Raw genomic sequence first — 18,098 nt, forward strand, 5'->3', positions numbered from 1 at the left:
TTGTAACGAAGGCTGAACCTGTTTACCTAGTGCTGGTCAGAAAGATGTCCGCTATGACTCTGGGAAAGCTCTTTCCTCCCTAATAGTGGAAGGCCCCTATTTTCAGCCTTGAACACGACGTGTGAAGACACGCGCTATGAGCTGTGGCAGCCATCTTAGGACCATGAGGAAATATGGCTGGACTCTTAAAGGACATACATGGAAGATGGCAACATAGAGAGAGAGTCCTTAACTCTACTCAATACTCGTAATCCTCTATAGGGGAAAAGAATCTTTAAAAAAAACAGTGGCTCTATTCACATGTATAACTGATTCACTTAGCTGTGCACCTGAGGCTAACACAGCATTGTAAATGATCTATACTCCAATAAAAACATTTTTTTTTAAACAAAGAGAGTGTCCAGATGTTAACTTGGAATCATCGAACCCACTTGGGACCAATTGTCTCGCTGAAGGTATCTAGTATAAGATGTCTTTATTGCTTATTACTACTACTACTTGAGTATTCTCTCACCTGCAGCCAAATATATCCTAATTAGTACAACGGGTATACACACAACACAGGAAAGTTCAGTCCTGGGAAGACCACAAGGGGTCTTGAAAATGAAGCCTGCTTTGGAATAAGTGATCCTGGCTTTCATCTTTCCTTTTTTCTCTAATTTGCTGTGTGTTCTTAGAAAGTCATTTTTACCTCTGTAGCCCCTGTTTCCACACTGGACTGGTGTAAAGATGACAGGGGAACACTCATGAGAAAGTGTGGACCACTTTCTTCCTGGTTACCAAGTTGCTGCAAGTCTCTCTTGCTCACTACACTTCCTCCAGCTTCTAAAAGCAGGCTTAGAAGAACATGGGAGGCGTCTGATAAAGTTTTATTGAACAAAAGAATAAATTCCTTTTCTTCTCTCTTATAAAATGAGATTTCTGTGGTATATTGGTTTACTAGGGCTGCAAAAAAAAAAAAAAAAAAAGCACAGACTGGGTGACTTAAACAACAGCAATGTATTGTTTTGTAATTCTGGAGGCTGGAAGGCCAAGATCAGGTGATGCAATGGCTTCTTCTGAGGCCTCTCTTCTTGGCTTACAGATGGCCAAGAACTTCATCCTCCGTCTTCACATGCTTTTCCCTGTGTCCTCACATTCCTGGGGTCTTTCTGTGTCCAGATTGCCTTATAAGGACATCAGCCTGATTGGATTAGGTCCTGTCCTAATGACCCCATTCTAACTTAATTGCCTCTTAAAAAGCCCTGTCTCCAAAGACAGTCCAATTCTGAGGTCCAGGGGGTTAGGACTTTAATGTAGGAGTTTGAGGTGGGCACAATCCATCCCATAACCTTTGGTTACTGCCAAATAACCCCTCATGGTTTCTTTCAGATCTTCCCCTCATTTGCGCTCTTCAATCTGGGAATGTCTCATGAAGATTATTTTGATAAATATTATCATAATATTTCTTTGACAAACACTGGAATAACACTTTTGGACTTTTTTTTTTTTTGCAAAGCACTTTCCATACCTCTGATTCCACTGTCTCCTGGGTGGTTCTCGTTTTGCATATGACAAAACAAAAGCCTAGAGAGGTCAACTGACTTTCCCAAGGTTATTGGCTAGTAGTTGGATTGAACGATAAGGAGCCAGGTCTGCCTGACGCTAGCGCTGGCCTTGCTCCACTGTCTGGAGTATGTGTGTGTGTGTGTGTGTGTGTGTGTGTATGGTGGGGGTGGTATCTTAAGGCAGTGTGGGTGATGGCAGGGACCCTGGGCCTCTTTGGAGGAAGCTCTGCTCTGAGACAGCCCCTGCCATCTCCCCCCCCCCCACCCACCTTTCACTTCATGGCCCATCACACGCCCACTTTCCCTCACACGTGTGCTCTGGTTTTGACAGGCTGTGCCTCTGCCAAGAACACCCTCCTGTACATCGTCCCCGCCCTCAAGATTCCCCCAGAAATGCCTACGCCCCTTTGCCTCTAATCTCACTGCATAGCCCCGACCTCGACTGGGTACAGTAGTCCAGCCAGTGACGGGCGCCCTGGGGCTGGGAGCCTCTCCTGTGACTGCTGGATCTACCCTCAGCATCGCGCAGCCCAGGGCAGGCCGAGCAACCCTGCCCAGCGAGTAGGCTCTGAACTGAGAGAGGGCTATGAGAGATGGCAGCCTGTTCCCCCTAGAAGGAAGGTTTGGGAGGAATATTTATTTTAGAAATTGGGGAAGGCAGAGTCAGCTGAGGGTCTGAAGCTTTGGGGAAGGGCTGCAGGGGATGAAGACCAGCCTTGGCGGTCACAGTTATCTGAGGGGCGGGCGAGGTTCAGCGTTTCACAGACCTTCTTCCTTATCCTAGAAAAAGAAGAAGCCAGCTTCACCTCCTGTCTTCGAGCCAAAAGGAGAGAGAATCCACACCTGAGCATCCCACATGCTACTTTCTTGCCCAAGGAAGGGGGAAAGTCCTATTTTCCTGCCAAGAAGAAGGCCTCGCTCTCTTTTGGTAGAGAAATAACGACATCCAGTGGACATCCAGGTCATCCTCAGGCTCCGGTGATGGCTTCCCCAGCCGGAAGGCCTTCCAGGGCTGGGGTGACAGGAGCAGTGAGTTAAGCACTAGAAAGCTGAGCTCAGATCCTGATACTACCTCTCAAGCTGTGTGACCTTGGGTAAGTCACTTTCCCTCTCTGGGCCTCTCTGTTTCCTCCATGAAAAAGAAGGGACTCTGAAAGTCCTTTTTGTAAGAGTTTAGCAAACATGGGTCGCTTGTTATCATTAGGTTCAAGGCTGTACTACAAACTAGCCGGGCAAGCTTTGGAATCAGACAGCCCTGGATTCAAATGCTGAATTCGCGACTGAATGACCCGAAGCAACTCACCATATCCCTGAGCACTTATTTCTGCAAAACAGGTTCCCAGCTGTTTTCAGGGTTGTTGCCAGTATGAGGTCGTGCTGTGGATGCACAGGCCACAGCATTCCTAGAATATGAGAAAGCAAACAGGCCCCCACCCAGGGGCACAGGAGGGCCGTGCAGATGGCATCACTGGCTCTTAGTGCCTGAGGAAAGCCGACGAGAGCTTCAGGAGCCCTCAGTCCTTGAGTGGGCTCCAGCTGAAGTTCAGAGAAGTTACATGACTCACCTAAGTTTGCTCAGCCAGTTAGTGGTTACCTGCCTGAACTTTGGCATGCCCTAATGCTGCAGTTTAAATATTTCTTTTCTCTTCCCTTCTAACTAGCTCTGTGACAGGGGACAAGCGCCTCTACCTCTCTGAGCCTCAGTATTCTCATGCATGAATTAGGGCTGCGGGTCTCAGTTCTAAAAGTACCTCGAGCTGTGGTTTTCACCCCTGAGCACACCTGTGAGGTACGCACCATCCACGCCGCCCCCCACCGCCTGGATTCCAGCCACCCGCCCTCCTGTCCTGGCTCTTACGGCAGCCCCTGCAGCAAGCCAGCACATCTGCCTGAGAACACCACGGAACCCTGCTCCGGAGCCGGGGTCCTGCCAGCAAAGAGTTTAAACAAACAGAACTGCGCAGAAACGAAATGGTCCGTTGGTTGTAAAGGGCTGCGCCTCACGCTTGCGCTCTCAGGTTTCATGATAATCCAAGTGATGGTTCTCCTGAGGAGGATTAGGAAGAAAATGGTTGGGGGCTCGGAGGGGAGCAGAGAAAAACAGTTGTGGACCCAAGGCAAGCCCTGCCAAGAAAGTGGCCTCAGAGGGTCACTAAATCAAAGATGGGGGGCGGTGGCTGAGGCGGAGGAGGAAAGGAAAAGTGGGGCTCTTTCCAACTCTTCTAGTACCTAAGTCAGACCTTCACCAGTGAGAGAGCTTTCCACTACATTCGAGAAGGACTACCAGCCCCCCACAGCCCAAACCCCACTGGGGTCAGAAGCTGGGAGGGGCACTTCCATAGAGAGTGGGGCAGCGAGCTCAAAGGCATTCCAAGGCCACGCAGGTAAAGCATGAAGAGCGTAAAGAGAACAGCAGACGCAGGATGGCCCTCACAAAGGATGCTCAGCCTTGGTCTGGGGAAGACAACAGCGAGAGATGGGGACTGGGGCGCTGGTCCCAGCTGGGACTGAGCTGTCAGCTCTGGCCAGTTTCTATCAGGCGGGAGCACAGGCCCAGCGTTGCCAGTCTTCTAATTTTTTTGCAAGAGAAATAGGAAAGAATAAATTTTGTTTTTTAATGTGCAGGTTCTCAATTTTAAAACACTGGCAGCAAATTCAAGTTTGTTTTTTTTTAAATACTACGTGGGCCAAACAAAATATATCTGTAAGCCAAATTTGACTCAGACCATGGGTTTGCAATTTCTGAATGTTTGTGTCATGGTAAAGGCAATGGAATCTGTCTGGGTTCAAACCCCAGTTCTCCCATCTGCTGTGGGGTGAACTTGGGCAAGTGATCTAGCCTTTCCAAGTCTCAGTTACCTCATCTGTAAAATGGGTATAATAGCAGCATCTACTAAGATGGTATTTGAGAAAATTATATGAATTGATGTCACGGAAATTCCTTGGCACAATGCCCAGCACATGGTAAGCCCTCTAGAAATGTTAGCTATTATTCATAATGCACCCAGAGGGATAAAGATAGAACAGGAGGAGTGGGCCAAGAAAACCGATCAAGCAGGTGAACAGGGCCAAGTCAGAAAAAGCCAATCAACCATTTCCTGTCTTACTGTGTCAGGAATGGCCCTTAAGAGATTATTGTCACAAACTGACAAGAGAATTTTAAATAGGTTGGGCAGTGACCCGAAAGGCGGTGGCCCTTCACTATTCCTCCTCGTCCTTCCAGAATATCATCACGGTGATCTCATGAAACCTTCTAGAGTGTTGTAGAGCAAAAGAGGGTTAGGAGAGTAACCTGCAGAAGGCAAACCGGTGCCCCGGTCTGTGGCTCGGTCACGGCCCAGTTTTGTGATTTTAGCTGTGTCATGGCTTCTCCCTCTGAGACTCCACTTACCCATCTGTAAAATGGGCTATAAGAGCTGCTCAGGATACCGGTGGGGATTAGGAACAACGCAGTGTAGCATCTGATGTGGCGCTCATCTACCACCGATGGGGGCTGCATTATTGGCTGCTGTTGTGATAGTCTGTATGATTAATGGGGGAACAGAAGTGTTTGCCTGACCAGCATCCACTGACCCCTTTCCAGGTAACAGTCTTGGTTTTCCCGTGGGGAACCATATGTTCCTCATTCCCAACTTAATGGTTCAACTGGTGCTGGCTCCACCTAAGGCTGCAGGGACAGGCGTGTGAATCAGGCGTAGCTGATAAGAGTTGCATAGTCACCTGGGCTGATGGGAACCAGACCCAGGCTTTCAAACTCTGAGGAAAGAGAAGCTCCCTTTACCCCCAAACCTGCTCTAGTGAGGAGCAGGCCCGAGCTGGGGCCAGCCATCTATCGCCACGTGGGGAGAGCCTGAGAATGAAGCCAACATCGAGGAAATCAGAGCAAAGAGTTGGAAAAATTCTTGATTCTTGATAACATTGCTTAAGCACCTGGGTCCAGCTGTGCCTGAAGCTTGCACTATGCTGGGTTATTCCATTACAGGAGCAAAAAAAAAATTTCCCATTTTTGTTTAGACCGTTATGAATGGGGTCTTCTGTAACTTGCAGCCAAGAACCTCAACAGATACATGAGACTTAAAGATGAGTTAAGAAAATGCCCCAGAGGAAATTTAATTAGTTGGTAGTTCTTATAGGCTCTCAGATCATGCTCTGAGTGTGACAACACTATTCTCCTTCTTCTGAGAGCGTGCTAATAAACTCTGAAAGCCTTTGGTCAAGCGTTCCTTAAAGCAATGGTTCTTAGCTGGGATGATTTTGCTCCAAGAGGACATTTGGCGTGTCTGGAGATGTTTCTGGTTGTCACAGTGGGGCAAAGGGGAGGAAATCTGCTTCTGACATCTAGAGAGTAGAGGTCAGGTATGCTGCCCCAAATCCTGCAATGCACAGGCTAGCTCCCCTCCCCCAGCCAAGTGTGATCCCTTCCAAACATCAACAGTGCTGAGCTTGAGAAACCCAGAAGTAATACATCATCCAATATTTTACTCCCACCGGTTCTCCTCTATAACCATACCTTCCCTGGGATCTTAAAGTACAACATACTTGAAGACAAAACCTAGGCTGGGAGGGAACTTTATATATTTCATGATGTTCTCTGGAGTAGGTAAATGTGACTCAAACCCAATTCAGAGAAGCTGCCCAGAGTTTACACACAGGTTATACATCATCCCCTCCTAGGTCGGCAGCTGCCCTCCCATCACCATAACAACCACAGCTCACAGCTAGCAGATCAACAGGATGAGCCGGCACCCTCTCTGAAGACAGAGAGTCTCATCCAGCGATACCTGCACGGCCTCCCACATCCAGCAGTAATGATCAAACAAATAAGCCATAATATAAATCTCACAAATCCAATAAAGAGGAAAGATAGCATTCCCTTTCTATCTGAGGAATATTTCTCATACTGCTACTCCTCTTGATCTGTTTTCTGGGTAAAAAAAAAAAGATTTCAAAATCAAACCAGTATGGGAAACACGAAAGCCTTCATGACCTTCTGGGTAATAATAGCATGTGTTAGCATATTAAAGGCATATTAAGTCCTACAGTTTAAAAAAACCTGTTTATCTTTCTTCAACATGGTATTCCCCAAATTCACATGAACACAGGATCCCCATTCACTTTACAATACTTGTTTAATAATTCATAGAATTACTGTCCCACAGGACACACATTGCGAGACAGTTCAAGGGAACTACAGAGAAAAGGAAATATGAATGAGATGTACAAGCAGAGCTGGGGAAACCAAGTCATGGTGGAAATAGACCAAGACCCCCTGTCCAGAGGACTGTGCCTTCAAACTCCTTTCTCAGTGTGGCTCATCTGAACCACATCTGCACGTCCCTACATTTCTATGGCTCTTCCAAAAGAGGCTCTTGAGGGCTGATCGACTGTGCTAGAAAGCACAGGATTGAGAGAAAAGTCAGACTCCAGTAGATCCTGCAATGATGGGTGGGATTTGGAGAAACTACCATGGAAGAGATGATGTTGCTGTGTGAATGCCAGCCTTCCTGGAGAGCCTTCTCATGTGAAGGAAGATGGAGAGATTGGCCCCTTGTATCCTAAAATCTCCAAGTAATTTCAGGAACACATGATTCCTACATAACAGTCAGTTATATTGACCTGTCAAAGTTTAACAAGGAGCAGGGCAGACACGGGGGAGTCAGGGAAGAGAGCATGGTGACCTGTGAATGGTGATGGCAGCCACAACTAAGTGTCCTCCTAAAGGCAACCACCCACCCAAGACTGCTGGGGCGGCCAATCACTTCACAGAGAGTGCTTGAGCAAGGGATGGCCACGGACCGGACAGAAGACGGGCACCTGACCTAAGGGGAGCCCTCCATTGGCTGGATGGTGACCTATGAGGCCGCCAGTGTGAAAAACCCTGCCCAGTACTTTCAAGTCATTGAGCTGACAGACTCTGTCCTTCTGGGTTTTAAATAGGAAAAATATGGAGTGAGTTAAGAAGTTGGTGGCAGAAGAAAAAGATACAGACACAGCCCCGATAAAGATGTGTGAGTTCCTGCTCTGAAGGGATCAAACAGCAAAGAGCTGGCCCCAAATCCTGACCTCAGAGGCTTACATGCAGAGCCAGGAGCCCAAGCCCCAGGCTGCCGACCCAGAGTCCTGGCTCCTAATCAGTAGGGCAGCACAGGGAGCCCGGAGCCTGCTATTCCTCGAAGAGCCAGTGCCAGCCTCAGGCTGATGTCACCCAGGAAAAGGCACTGTTTTAGAGCCTGCAGTCAGGAGAACTGGGACCCTAATAGTGACGGTCAGCGTCCAAAGGCTGGCTGGGACCAGTCCTCAGCCAGAAGCCCCTTCGCCTCCCAAGGCATCTTTGGAGGACCATTGGGACTTCACAGATTCTGCAGTCCTGACACATTACAGCTAATGTCACACCCAGGGGCTTGCATGGCTGTCCCCGAAATCACACAGAAGGCACTGCAAAAACACAATACAAAACCTTGTGCATAGAATAACAAGGTCACAGTGCTCTTGATGTGAAGGATGGGTGACTATTTGTAGGGGAAGGAGGTGGTCAAGGTTATATATTTGTCTTAATGAAGTCATGCCAACCATGATGCAGAGAAAAACTGACTTCACTTGCCTGAATTCTGCTGCCAACAACAGCGTCCTGGAGGCAGCAGGAGCAGCAGAATTAGATCACACGGCACTCAATTTCACCCCGGACTCTAGGACCTAAGCGTCAGTGACCAGTGTCTCGGGGCGGGAGTGTGAGAGCCAGTGAGACACACAGGCAGCCGGCAGGACCTCCTTGGCAACAACCCAGGAGGTCGCCTGTATGTCAGGCAGCCAAGCAAGGCTTGGGTTCAATTCCGTCATACTCACTGAACTCCCAATTTGCATTACACTGTCCACCACGCCCTTACATGTGTGACCCTATCTGTTCCCTCTGCAACAAACAAGTCTCTCGGCACGTATTAAAGCTACAGGATAAGGCTGCCTGTTAAGCCAGAATGGAGTGAACCCTGCAGGAAATTTAGAATTCAGGACCGAGACTTCCTGGTGGTGCAGTGGTTAAGACTCTGTGCTACCACTGCAGGGGGCGTGGGTTTGATCTCTGGTCTGGGAACCAAGATCTCACATGCCGTGTGGCACAGCCAAAAAATAAAATGAAATTTGGGATTTACTATTTTCTTTATTCTTTTTTCCCTCTTACCTCCTGAAAGTTACTTTAAGAGCAGCATCATTTGAATGATGGAGTCTCTGCATTTAGACTTCTCTTGCCTCCTTCCTGGTGGCTCAGACAGTAAAGAATCTACCTGCAACGCGGGAGACCCAGGTTTGATTCCTGGGCTGAGAAGATCCCCTGGAGAAGGGAAAGGCAACCCATTCCAGTTGCCTTCCAGTTGTCCTGGAGAATCCCATGGACAGAGGAGCCTGGCAGGAACAGTCATGGGGTCTCAAAGAGTCGGACACTGACCTGAGTGACTGACACTCGCCTCCTTTGACCAGCTTGGTGGTTCTCAGACTCTAACTGGATGTCAGAGTCACTGCCCTGGGTTGGAGAGCACAGGCTCTGCATCCTACACTGAATTCACATTTTAAAGGTTTTTAAGAGTCTTTGACGCTATGGTTTCTCACCTAAAGTGCTCACTTTGGAATCCAAGGACTGCGAAAAGGGAGGCGCTATTGTACACCCTGAGAATTTTGGAATCCACAAGGCTGTTCATTCAACACACCTTTATCAGTACCTGCGATCAGGGCTGGGATCACAGCGATGGCCAAGGATGGATCCTGGTGTGAAGGAAATCAAAAGCCCTCTAAACCCAGGCTGGGCTGGTTCATCTCGCTGAGCGCTCAGAACGGGCCTGAAAAGGAGGAGGGCTTAGACAGAAGTATCTGGTTCTTGATCATCCAATCCCTGAAGAGCAAATAGGAGAATTGAATCCAAGCCCTCTGATCTCCAAAGAGGACTCTTCTACCCTCTTCACTCTCCAGTCCTCAAATGTGCACAATTTCTACATTTTAACATTTATTTTTGGCTGCACTGGGTCACTGTTGCCATGTGTGGGGTCTTCACCAGCTGTACCTAGTCGGGGCTACTCTGCTGAGGTGTGCAGCCTTCTCATGACGGCGGCTTCTTTTGTTACGGAGCTTGGGCTCTAGGCGCGAGGGCTTCAGCAGTTCTGTCCCGCACTGGCTCGGTTGCTCCAGGACATGTAGAATCTTCCCTCACCAAGGATGGAACCCATGTTCCCTGCATTGCAAGGTAGCTTCTTAACCACTGGACCACTAGGGAAGTCCCTTATGCGCACATTAATAGCTACACCACCAAGGAGAAAGTGACAAGGCAGGAAATGAGTCCAGGCATAGAGGAATTAGCTCACTCAGTGGATCAGGAAGGAGGTTATTGAAGAGCGTGCAAAATTAGTCACATTCCCTGGGGAAAATGCAAGCGCAGTGGCAGGAACAGTGGGCGCCGGGTTTTGTCAGCCCGGCCTCCATTCTCCTTTGTGGACCTCAGCGCCTAGGCTTTCTTTGAGCGTCGGCCTCCCTTCCCGTCTCAGGCTATGTGGATTGCATGAGGCAGACCCCACCCCCTGGCTAAGGGTGGCTCTGTGATCCAGGGCTGGCCAGTCAAGAGCATCTCATTCCTCTGACCACAGCGAGGGGTTTCAGGGTGGGCACATGACCCAATCTGAGCCAAGGAGAGGAATTCTAGGGTCCTCAAGGAAGAGAGAGTTTGCCCCACCAGAGATATTAAGAGACTAGGATGTCCTCCAGTGGTTGCTAGGAGCCACTCGGCCACCTTACAGGGAGACAGCCTGTCTTCCAGTGAGACCATGAGAGAAGAGAGCCAGGCAGGCAGGGAGAGTCCCCAAAGCAGGGGGGCCTTGGAGGCCACGCCTAAAGGTACCTCATCCCTGGGCTTACGTGTGCACACTTAGTCCCTCCGTCGTGTTGACTCTCTGCAGCCCCATGGACTGTAACCCGCCAGGTTCCTCTGTGCATGGAATTGTCCAGGCAAGAATACTGGAGTGGGTTGCCATTTCCTATTCCAGGGGATCTATCTTCCTGACCCAGGGATCGAACCCATACCTCTTGTGTCTCCTGCCTCAGCAGGCGGATTCTTTACCACTAGTGCTACCTGGCAAGCCAAGAAATCCCCTTCTGTGAGGAGGCCGGTTTGAATTGGGCTTCTATCCTCAGATCAATAGAGTGAGCAGAGTAGTAATAGTCCTAGAAGAGGTGGCGATTGAAATTATGTTGGACCTTGACATTGATATTCGGCTGGAGATACAGAAATCAAATCTACTTTGTGAACTTTTCTTGAATACAATTTCCAGGTTGGTTGATCAGAAAGCAGGATAATAGACTCTTAAGAGCTTCCGCAGATGGACTGTTTCCGTTCTCATTTTGACAAGGAAACAGAGAGCGGAAGGACAGGGGCCACAGAGCTGCGAGGAGCCCCACAGAGGGTGCGGTGCTGAGGAAGCAGTCACGGATGGGGGCTGGGCATGTGGAGGGCAGCGCCTAGATATGGGCCAGAAGGAAGCAGTGGGCAAGGCACCCGGCAAGGGGCCTCGGGCTGGGCAGGACTTGAGGAGACCCACTTTCAGGATCAGAGAGGACTGGGCTCACATCCTTGCTCTGCTGTTTCACTAGCAGGGTGATCTTGAAAGCCACTTCCTATTCTGTGCCTGAATGCCCAGGTTTATAAAAGGGGGTTCAAGTCCTGCACTGAACTGTAAGTCACTAAGCTCTCTGATTACTAAACCCCAGAACAGTCTCTGAAGAGAACAAACCGAGTTCCTTATAGGCCTCAGGAAGGTTACGTTTCCAGTCAGGGAAGTCAGGAAACACACAATTTGTTCATCATCAGCCTTCCTAAGTCATCTGGTAGGCTCCAGGAGGCAAGGAGATTTCTTTCACTACTGCCTAGCTCAGTACCCACCACAAGGTAGGCCTTCAAAAAATAAGTCTTGAATGAATACGAGTAAACTAATAAAACGGCAGTTACTATAGAGTAAATAGAATGAATACATGCTGTGGTAGAAAGTGACAAGGGATAGTTTAAGACATGGTCAGAGGAGGCTTCCCGGAGAAGTGGGTGTTTGAGCTGACTCCTGAATGGTGAGCAGAGAGTCATAGGAATAGCTGGGGGAAATGCATACGAGGGAGAGGGACCAGCGCATGCAAAGGCCCTGGGCTGAACTCATGACTGGAGAAAAAGCCACGCAGCTCGGCGGGAAGCTGACGGAGAGGCAGGCAGGGGCGGGATCACTGCCGATAACAAGGCATTTGACCTTGAACTGAACCCAGTGGGCAGCCATCAGAGTGCTCGGCAGGGCAGGGGTGTGAACCAACCTGTGCGCTCAAGAGCTCCCTCTGCCCACTGTGTGGTAGACAGATTTCAGCAGGAAAGACAATAATATACATCCCACACCTGGCGCACAATAGGTACTCGATGAACAAGAGGCATCCTTCACTACCCCCAGTGCCACATCCACAAAGGCTGGATGTGCTTATTCGCTCAGTGGTGTCTGACTCTTGAAACCCCATGGACTGTAGCCCACCAAGCTCCTCTGCCCATGGGATTATCCAGGCAAGCATACTGGACTGGGTTGTCATTTCCTCCTCCAGGGGATCTTCCTGACCCAGGGATTGAACTCCCATCTCCTGCATTGACAGGCAGATTCTTTACCCCGGAGCCTTCCCAATGTCCATTCCAAGCCAAGACTGTGCTCTTTACCCTCTGGGTACTCTTGATGGTCACAGTAAAGCCAACAGACAGATTTGGAGGAAAATCCTCTCCCCTTTTTGGTTACAGTAACAGCCCAGGAGCCAGGGAGGGGATGTGCCGGGTGGGGGCGGGGAGTGGGAGCCTTCTGTTCAGTGTTGAGCCGTTCCCAGCATACTTTTCAAACATTCGTTTGCTTTTGCCCAGTCTCCTCCGTAAGAGACATGCTTTCGGATGTGTTTTGAAAAATATTCCATATGCTAATGGAATGTCACCATCTGCCAAAGAAGGCAGAGCTGTTTTTAAAGGAAAAACTATTACAGAAATGAGGTATTCACAGAGGGGCACTAAAGAGCCCGAACGTCGCTGACCTGAGGCTGACCTGGGCCGCCTCGTGTTACCAACATGAAAAGGGAGTGAGAGAATCTGAGGCCAATTAACTTCTCTCTCTCCCCCTCCCACCCTCTTTTTCTCCCCTCCCCTTCTTGGAGACATGATGAAATTTCCTGAAACAAAAACTCGCAGTCCGTTCTATAAAACGCTTTCGCCTCTGGTGGAAAAAGCCCCGATGGTCCCTTTTATCTCCTCATTCCTGAGGTGCAGACCTGGCCCCGGCTGTACGTGCAGACGGGGGCCGCGGGGAACGCTCCCAAGGTGCGAGAGAAGCGGGGCTGGGTGCGAGCGAGGCTCTCCCGGGCGCCCTGAGCCCTTGCCATGGGGTCCGGAGAGCGTGGCCGGGTCTTGGAAAGAGACGGAAGCGGGATTAGGTGTCCTGCGGTATGATTAGCGGACAGGCATTGTTGCCCGGAAGGCCTGGGCCGCTCGGACGGAGGCAAGTGTTTGGAAAAGGTTTTCCAAGTTCTGGGCGCGTCCTCCCGTCCCGCCAGGCCCGCTGGTTATCACACCCCTACCTTTCCGGCGGCTTCTTCTCCCGCGCGGTAGCTGCCTGTCCTCCTGGGCCCTCTTCTCAGGGCCCTGTGCTTCTGGGCTCTGCCGCAGGCCTCTCTCTCCTTCACGTCCCGAGGCCCCGCCGCTTGAATATCTCCCAGGCACCTGCGATGTGCCTCCAGCCGCTCTTCCACCCCCTCAGCCGGACTCCTCCTCCCCTTACCTGGGGGACCAAGTACCCCACCGGCTAGTTTGGTGCAGGGGGTGTGAGGGTTTCCCACCTCAAGGCCTTGGCACTTCCGCCCACCCAGCCCGGAGCCTTGTATGGCAGACTCCCACCACCTATCATTGAGGTCCTGGGTCAGATGTCTCCCAGGCCACTGCGCCCTGTGTAATCTCTTCAGAGCACTTATCACGATCTGAATTTATCTTGTGAATTCATGAATGTATGGGCAGTGTAGCCATTGCTGTGTGTAGTCCATTTCTTCTTGGTGAATGTAAGCGTCCTGAGAGCAGGACCACATCTTCTTACATCGGTTAGAGCGCCACCTAGTGGCGCACCGGAGACACACCCACACAGAACAACCGGTGCCCTCGTCAGCTCCAGCTACTCTTCCAATCAAGGTTTCTATCTCCTCGATACCATGCCAGGGCTTCCCCGGTAACTCAGCGGTAAAGGATCTACCTGCGACGCAGGAGATGCAGGTTCGATCCCTGGATTGGGAAGATCCCCTGGAGGAGGGCATGGCAACCCACTCTAGTATTCCTGCCTGGGAAATCCCGTGGACAGAGGAGCCTGACAAGACTACAGTCCACAAGGTCGCAGGGTCAGAGAGGACTGAAGCGACTAAGCACACGTGAGCAATACCCCTCAACACTGCTTTCAGTGTTCTGCCCCTAGTCCAGGCCTCAATCCGTCTCTGGAATCTTGATGCTGGCCTTCTAACTGGACGTGTCCAGCTCCAAACCCCACCAGGGGCTGGCTGCCCACTGCCCCCAGGATACGGCCCCCACCCCATCCTGCTCCACGCACTCCTCACACACTGTGCATTGCTGAAGGCACACCACGCGCATCTGCTAGTGACCAAGGGAGAGATGCCAGGGACACACCGGTGAGCGGGGAGAGAGGTGTGCAGAGGGCCTGTTACTGAAAGAAGACTGCACGGCGTGAGGCCTGGCTCCTCAGGGCAACTGCTGGCATCATGGTGCCCACCGAGAGGAAGAGGCTAGGCAGTGTGCTGAGACTCCAGCCAAGGCAGACTGGAATCAAGCCCAGGGCTCACCAGTGAAACACACCTGAGCTTCAGTTTCTTCAGCTGTGAAATGGTAATGGTATAATCGCGCAGATTACTGTCCAGATGAAACCGCTTACCAGCAGGCCTGGTACTCACCAATGGTGGTGATTTTTATTTGAGCTGTGGTTGGTATTAATCACTCTCTCCTCTTCACCACCCACTCCCCTCAGTCCCACACCTACAGGTACACTGAGGACATAACGCTGTCTCCTGTCTACTTGGAGACGCTGCAACGAGCTGAGGATACTGGCATGTTGAGGTCTCCTTCTTTTTCCAGAAATATCCCTGGCAGATAGGACAGGCTTTTAAAGCTGAGTTATTCTTAATAAAAAAAAATTAACAAAAATAACTTGGTAGAAACATGATTCGGTTGGTCCATCTCCCTCTGTTCCATCCACTGAACAGCCCGAGTCCTCACCGGGGCCAGTCACCGTACTTCCTAGTCTTTCCCCCTCAAGAGGCCCAGATAGGCCTCAGTCTGCTTGTGCACGTTTAAATTTGTCTCATATCACACCTTCCTAAACTCTAACCCTTATACTTTGCTCTGGAAATGCTGCACCATCTGTTTAAATGCCACAGTTGAAGCTACCAAAAAAAGCTGGCACCAAAAACCTGTTATGTACCAGGCACTGTGTTAGGCAGTTTAGATTATGTCATGTGACCCAGAGTGATCTTAAAATACTGTCTCCACTTCCTAGATGAAGCAGCTCAGGTTCACGGCAGGAAATGCTCTTGCCCAGGGGGCCTGCTGCCAATTAGCTACCAGAGGTCTGGTTTTGAACAAGGTCTGCCAGCCCCAAAGCTTGTTTCTTTCTTCCCTGCCATCCAGTAGACCAGTGATCCCCTCTGGATGGTCTTCATCAAGATCCAAAGGCCGTGATGTTCTAAGAGCATTTCTTCCCAATCATCAGAACTGAGGGGTATTTGGGAGAACAAACACAGCCCATGAGCACAGAAAGGTCCCTTGGATCCAGAAAGGGTGGAGGGAGTTTAAGTTGTAATCACTGAGGTCTTCTCCCCCAGAACGTCAGCTTTGAGCTGTTCCTAAGGCATGCCCACCGCAGATTAAGTCTTTGGTGTGGTTACTTCCCGGTTCTGCCAGGCCAACCCACCAACAGCGTCTACTCTGAGAAATATAATCAGGCAATTCCTGGAGACAGGACAAGCAGACGGCCACAACCTGAAAGCCATGGAGCAAGACAAATCCATTTACAGGACAGCCTGCTTTCCAGGTTGCCCTGGGTGCACAGAGGAAATAATTACTTCTTGAGCTGCACCACACTTCTTCCACATGGCTTCACACAACCGATAAAAATTTTACAACACTGAATGAGGATTTCAGTGCATCTGCGCAAGTAAACACCTGAAGATGGCCCTGTTCTATTATCCCACAGATGCTGACGGTCTATGAGGTGTTAGACCCAGCTCTGTGCAACAAAGCTGGGAGATGTTGGAGCTCCCAGAGGCTTCCCCAGTTAGAAGACCAAGTTGACCTTAGACCCAAGTTCTGCCTTGCTTTAGCACAAACTCAATTCCAACACAAAAGCAGGCAGCTGGTGTGCCGTGAAGTGTAGCAAGTACAAGCATGCTACCTCTGATGTTAAATGTGACTGAAGGCAGTGGCTGCCAGCTCTTGGCTCCTTCCTCCTCCTGTCTTTTCAAACACTTCCCTCTTTTGGTCATTTTTCATTAACCAACCTGTATTGATACTGTGTGCCAAAAAGCTTATCATTAATTTGTTCCTTTTCTCTGGAATCTCTTTCATCCTTCCAGAGTTGTTGTCATCTTGGATGCAATGCCTCAACAGGTCACTGCTAAAAGTGCTTCAGTTCAGTTCAGTCGCTCAGTCGTGTCCAACTCTTTGCGACCCCATGAATCGCAGCACGCCAGGCCTCCCTGTCCATCACCAACTCCCGGAGTTCACTCAGACTCACAACCATCGAGTCAGTGATGCCATCCAGCCATCTCATCCTCTGTCGTCCCCTTCTCCTCCTGCCCCCAATCCCTCCCAGCATCAGAGTCTTTTCCAATGAGTCAACTCTTCGCATGAGGTGGCCAAAGGACTGGAATTTCAGCTTTAGCATCATTCCTTCCAAAGAAATCCCAGGGCTGATCTCCTTCAGAATGGACTGGTTGGATCTCCTTGCAGTCCAAGGGACTCTCAAGAGTCTTCTCCAACACCACAGTTCAAAACCATCAATTCTTCAGCGCTCAGCATTCTTCACAGTCCAACTCTCACATCCATACATGACCAATGGAAAAACCATAGCCTTGACTAGATGGACCTTTGTTGGCAAAGTAATGTCTCTGCTTTTAAATATGCTATCTAGGTTGGTCATAACTTTTCTTCCAAGGAGAAAGTGTCTTTTAATTTCATGGCTGCAGTCACCATCTGCAGTGATTTTGGAGCCCAAAAAAATAAAGTCTGCCACTGTTTCCACTGTTTCCCCATCTATTTCCCATGAAGTGATGGGACCGGATGCCATGATCTTCGTTTTCTGAATGTTGAGCTTTAAGCCAACTTTTTCACTCTCCACTTTCACTTTCATCAAGAAGCTCTTCAGTTCTTCTTCGCTTTCTGTCATAAGGGTGGTGTCATCTGCATATCTGAGGTTATTGATACTTCTCCCGGCAATCTTGATTCCAGCTTTGTGCTTCATCCAGCCCAGCGTTTCTCATGATGTACTCTGCATAGAAGTTAAATAAGCAGGGTGACAATATACAGCCTTGAGGTACTCCTTTTCCTATTTGGAACCAGTCTGTTGTTCCATGTCCAGTTCTAACTGTTGCTTCCTGACCTGCATACAGGTTTCTCAAGAGGCAGATCAGGTGGTCTGGTATTCCCATCTCTTTCAGAATTAAGATGGTGTTAATTCAGAGATGGCAAACTGGTGCTTGAGCAATTGACTTATGGGTCTCTTCATAATCTGGATTTTCAGTTCTTAAAAACTCAGATGAGGCATCACTGTGTCTGCATTCCAGCAACAGGTCATCGGGAGCTGGAGCACACTGTGTCCTCTGGGAACTGAGCTAGTGAAGCCTTCCTTTATAGATGAGGAAATGGAGATCCAAAAGGGGTACTGCCACAGCTCATTAGTAACAGGATGACCAGCCAGATGGTCCAACCGCCTTTTTCCTTGTTAACTAGGAAACAAACAGGCTGAGACGGCAAAGCACCACTTAACCTGACTGTATATTCAAGGAGTTCTATGAAACTTGATAATCTCCACTCATTCACAACGTGAATTTCTTGCAGTAACATCGCCTATCAAGGATAAAAGAAAACTAGTGTTCGCTGTCTTGCGCTGACTGAGCACCAATATGTGATGGCAGAAGACAGCTTGAGGGGTGAGGGTCTGCTCTGGCCCCGGAGCCTCTGGCCACTCCACAGCACGGCTTGGGTTCAACATCTGCTGTTCGTAATGACTAGCCCAAATCACCAAGAACAGTTTATCCTGTTTAGCGTTTAGTACAGGCAGGGACATACAGACCTGTGATCAACAACAGTCATTACAGGAAAAGTCAAGAAACCACATCAACCTCAAGGAACTAAGTGACTTATAGAATATCATTATAACCAAATACTATGCAACCATCAGCAAGAATGAGGTAGAATTACATGTACTGACACAGGCAAATCCCAACACTAGATGAAACAGGTGAAGTACA

General features: G+C 49.5%; 1 pseudogene; it reads right to left on the bottom strand.

Annotated features, from left to right (window-relative positions):
• LOC533234 (pyruvate dehydrogenase (acetyl-transferring) kinase isozyme 3, mitochondrial-like) overlaps window positions 1-18,098 on the bottom strand; it is a 54,085-nt pseudogene that overhangs the window by 27,009 nt on the left and 8,978 nt on the right.

The sequence above is a fragment of the Bos taurus genome, chromosome 20 (genome assembly GCF_002263795.3).
Source record: "Bos taurus isolate L1 Dominette 01449 registration number 42190680 breed Hereford chromosome 20, ARS-UCD2.0, whole genome shotgun sequence".
NCBI lineage: Eukaryota > Metazoa > Chordata > Mammalia > Artiodactyla > Bovidae > Bos > Bos taurus.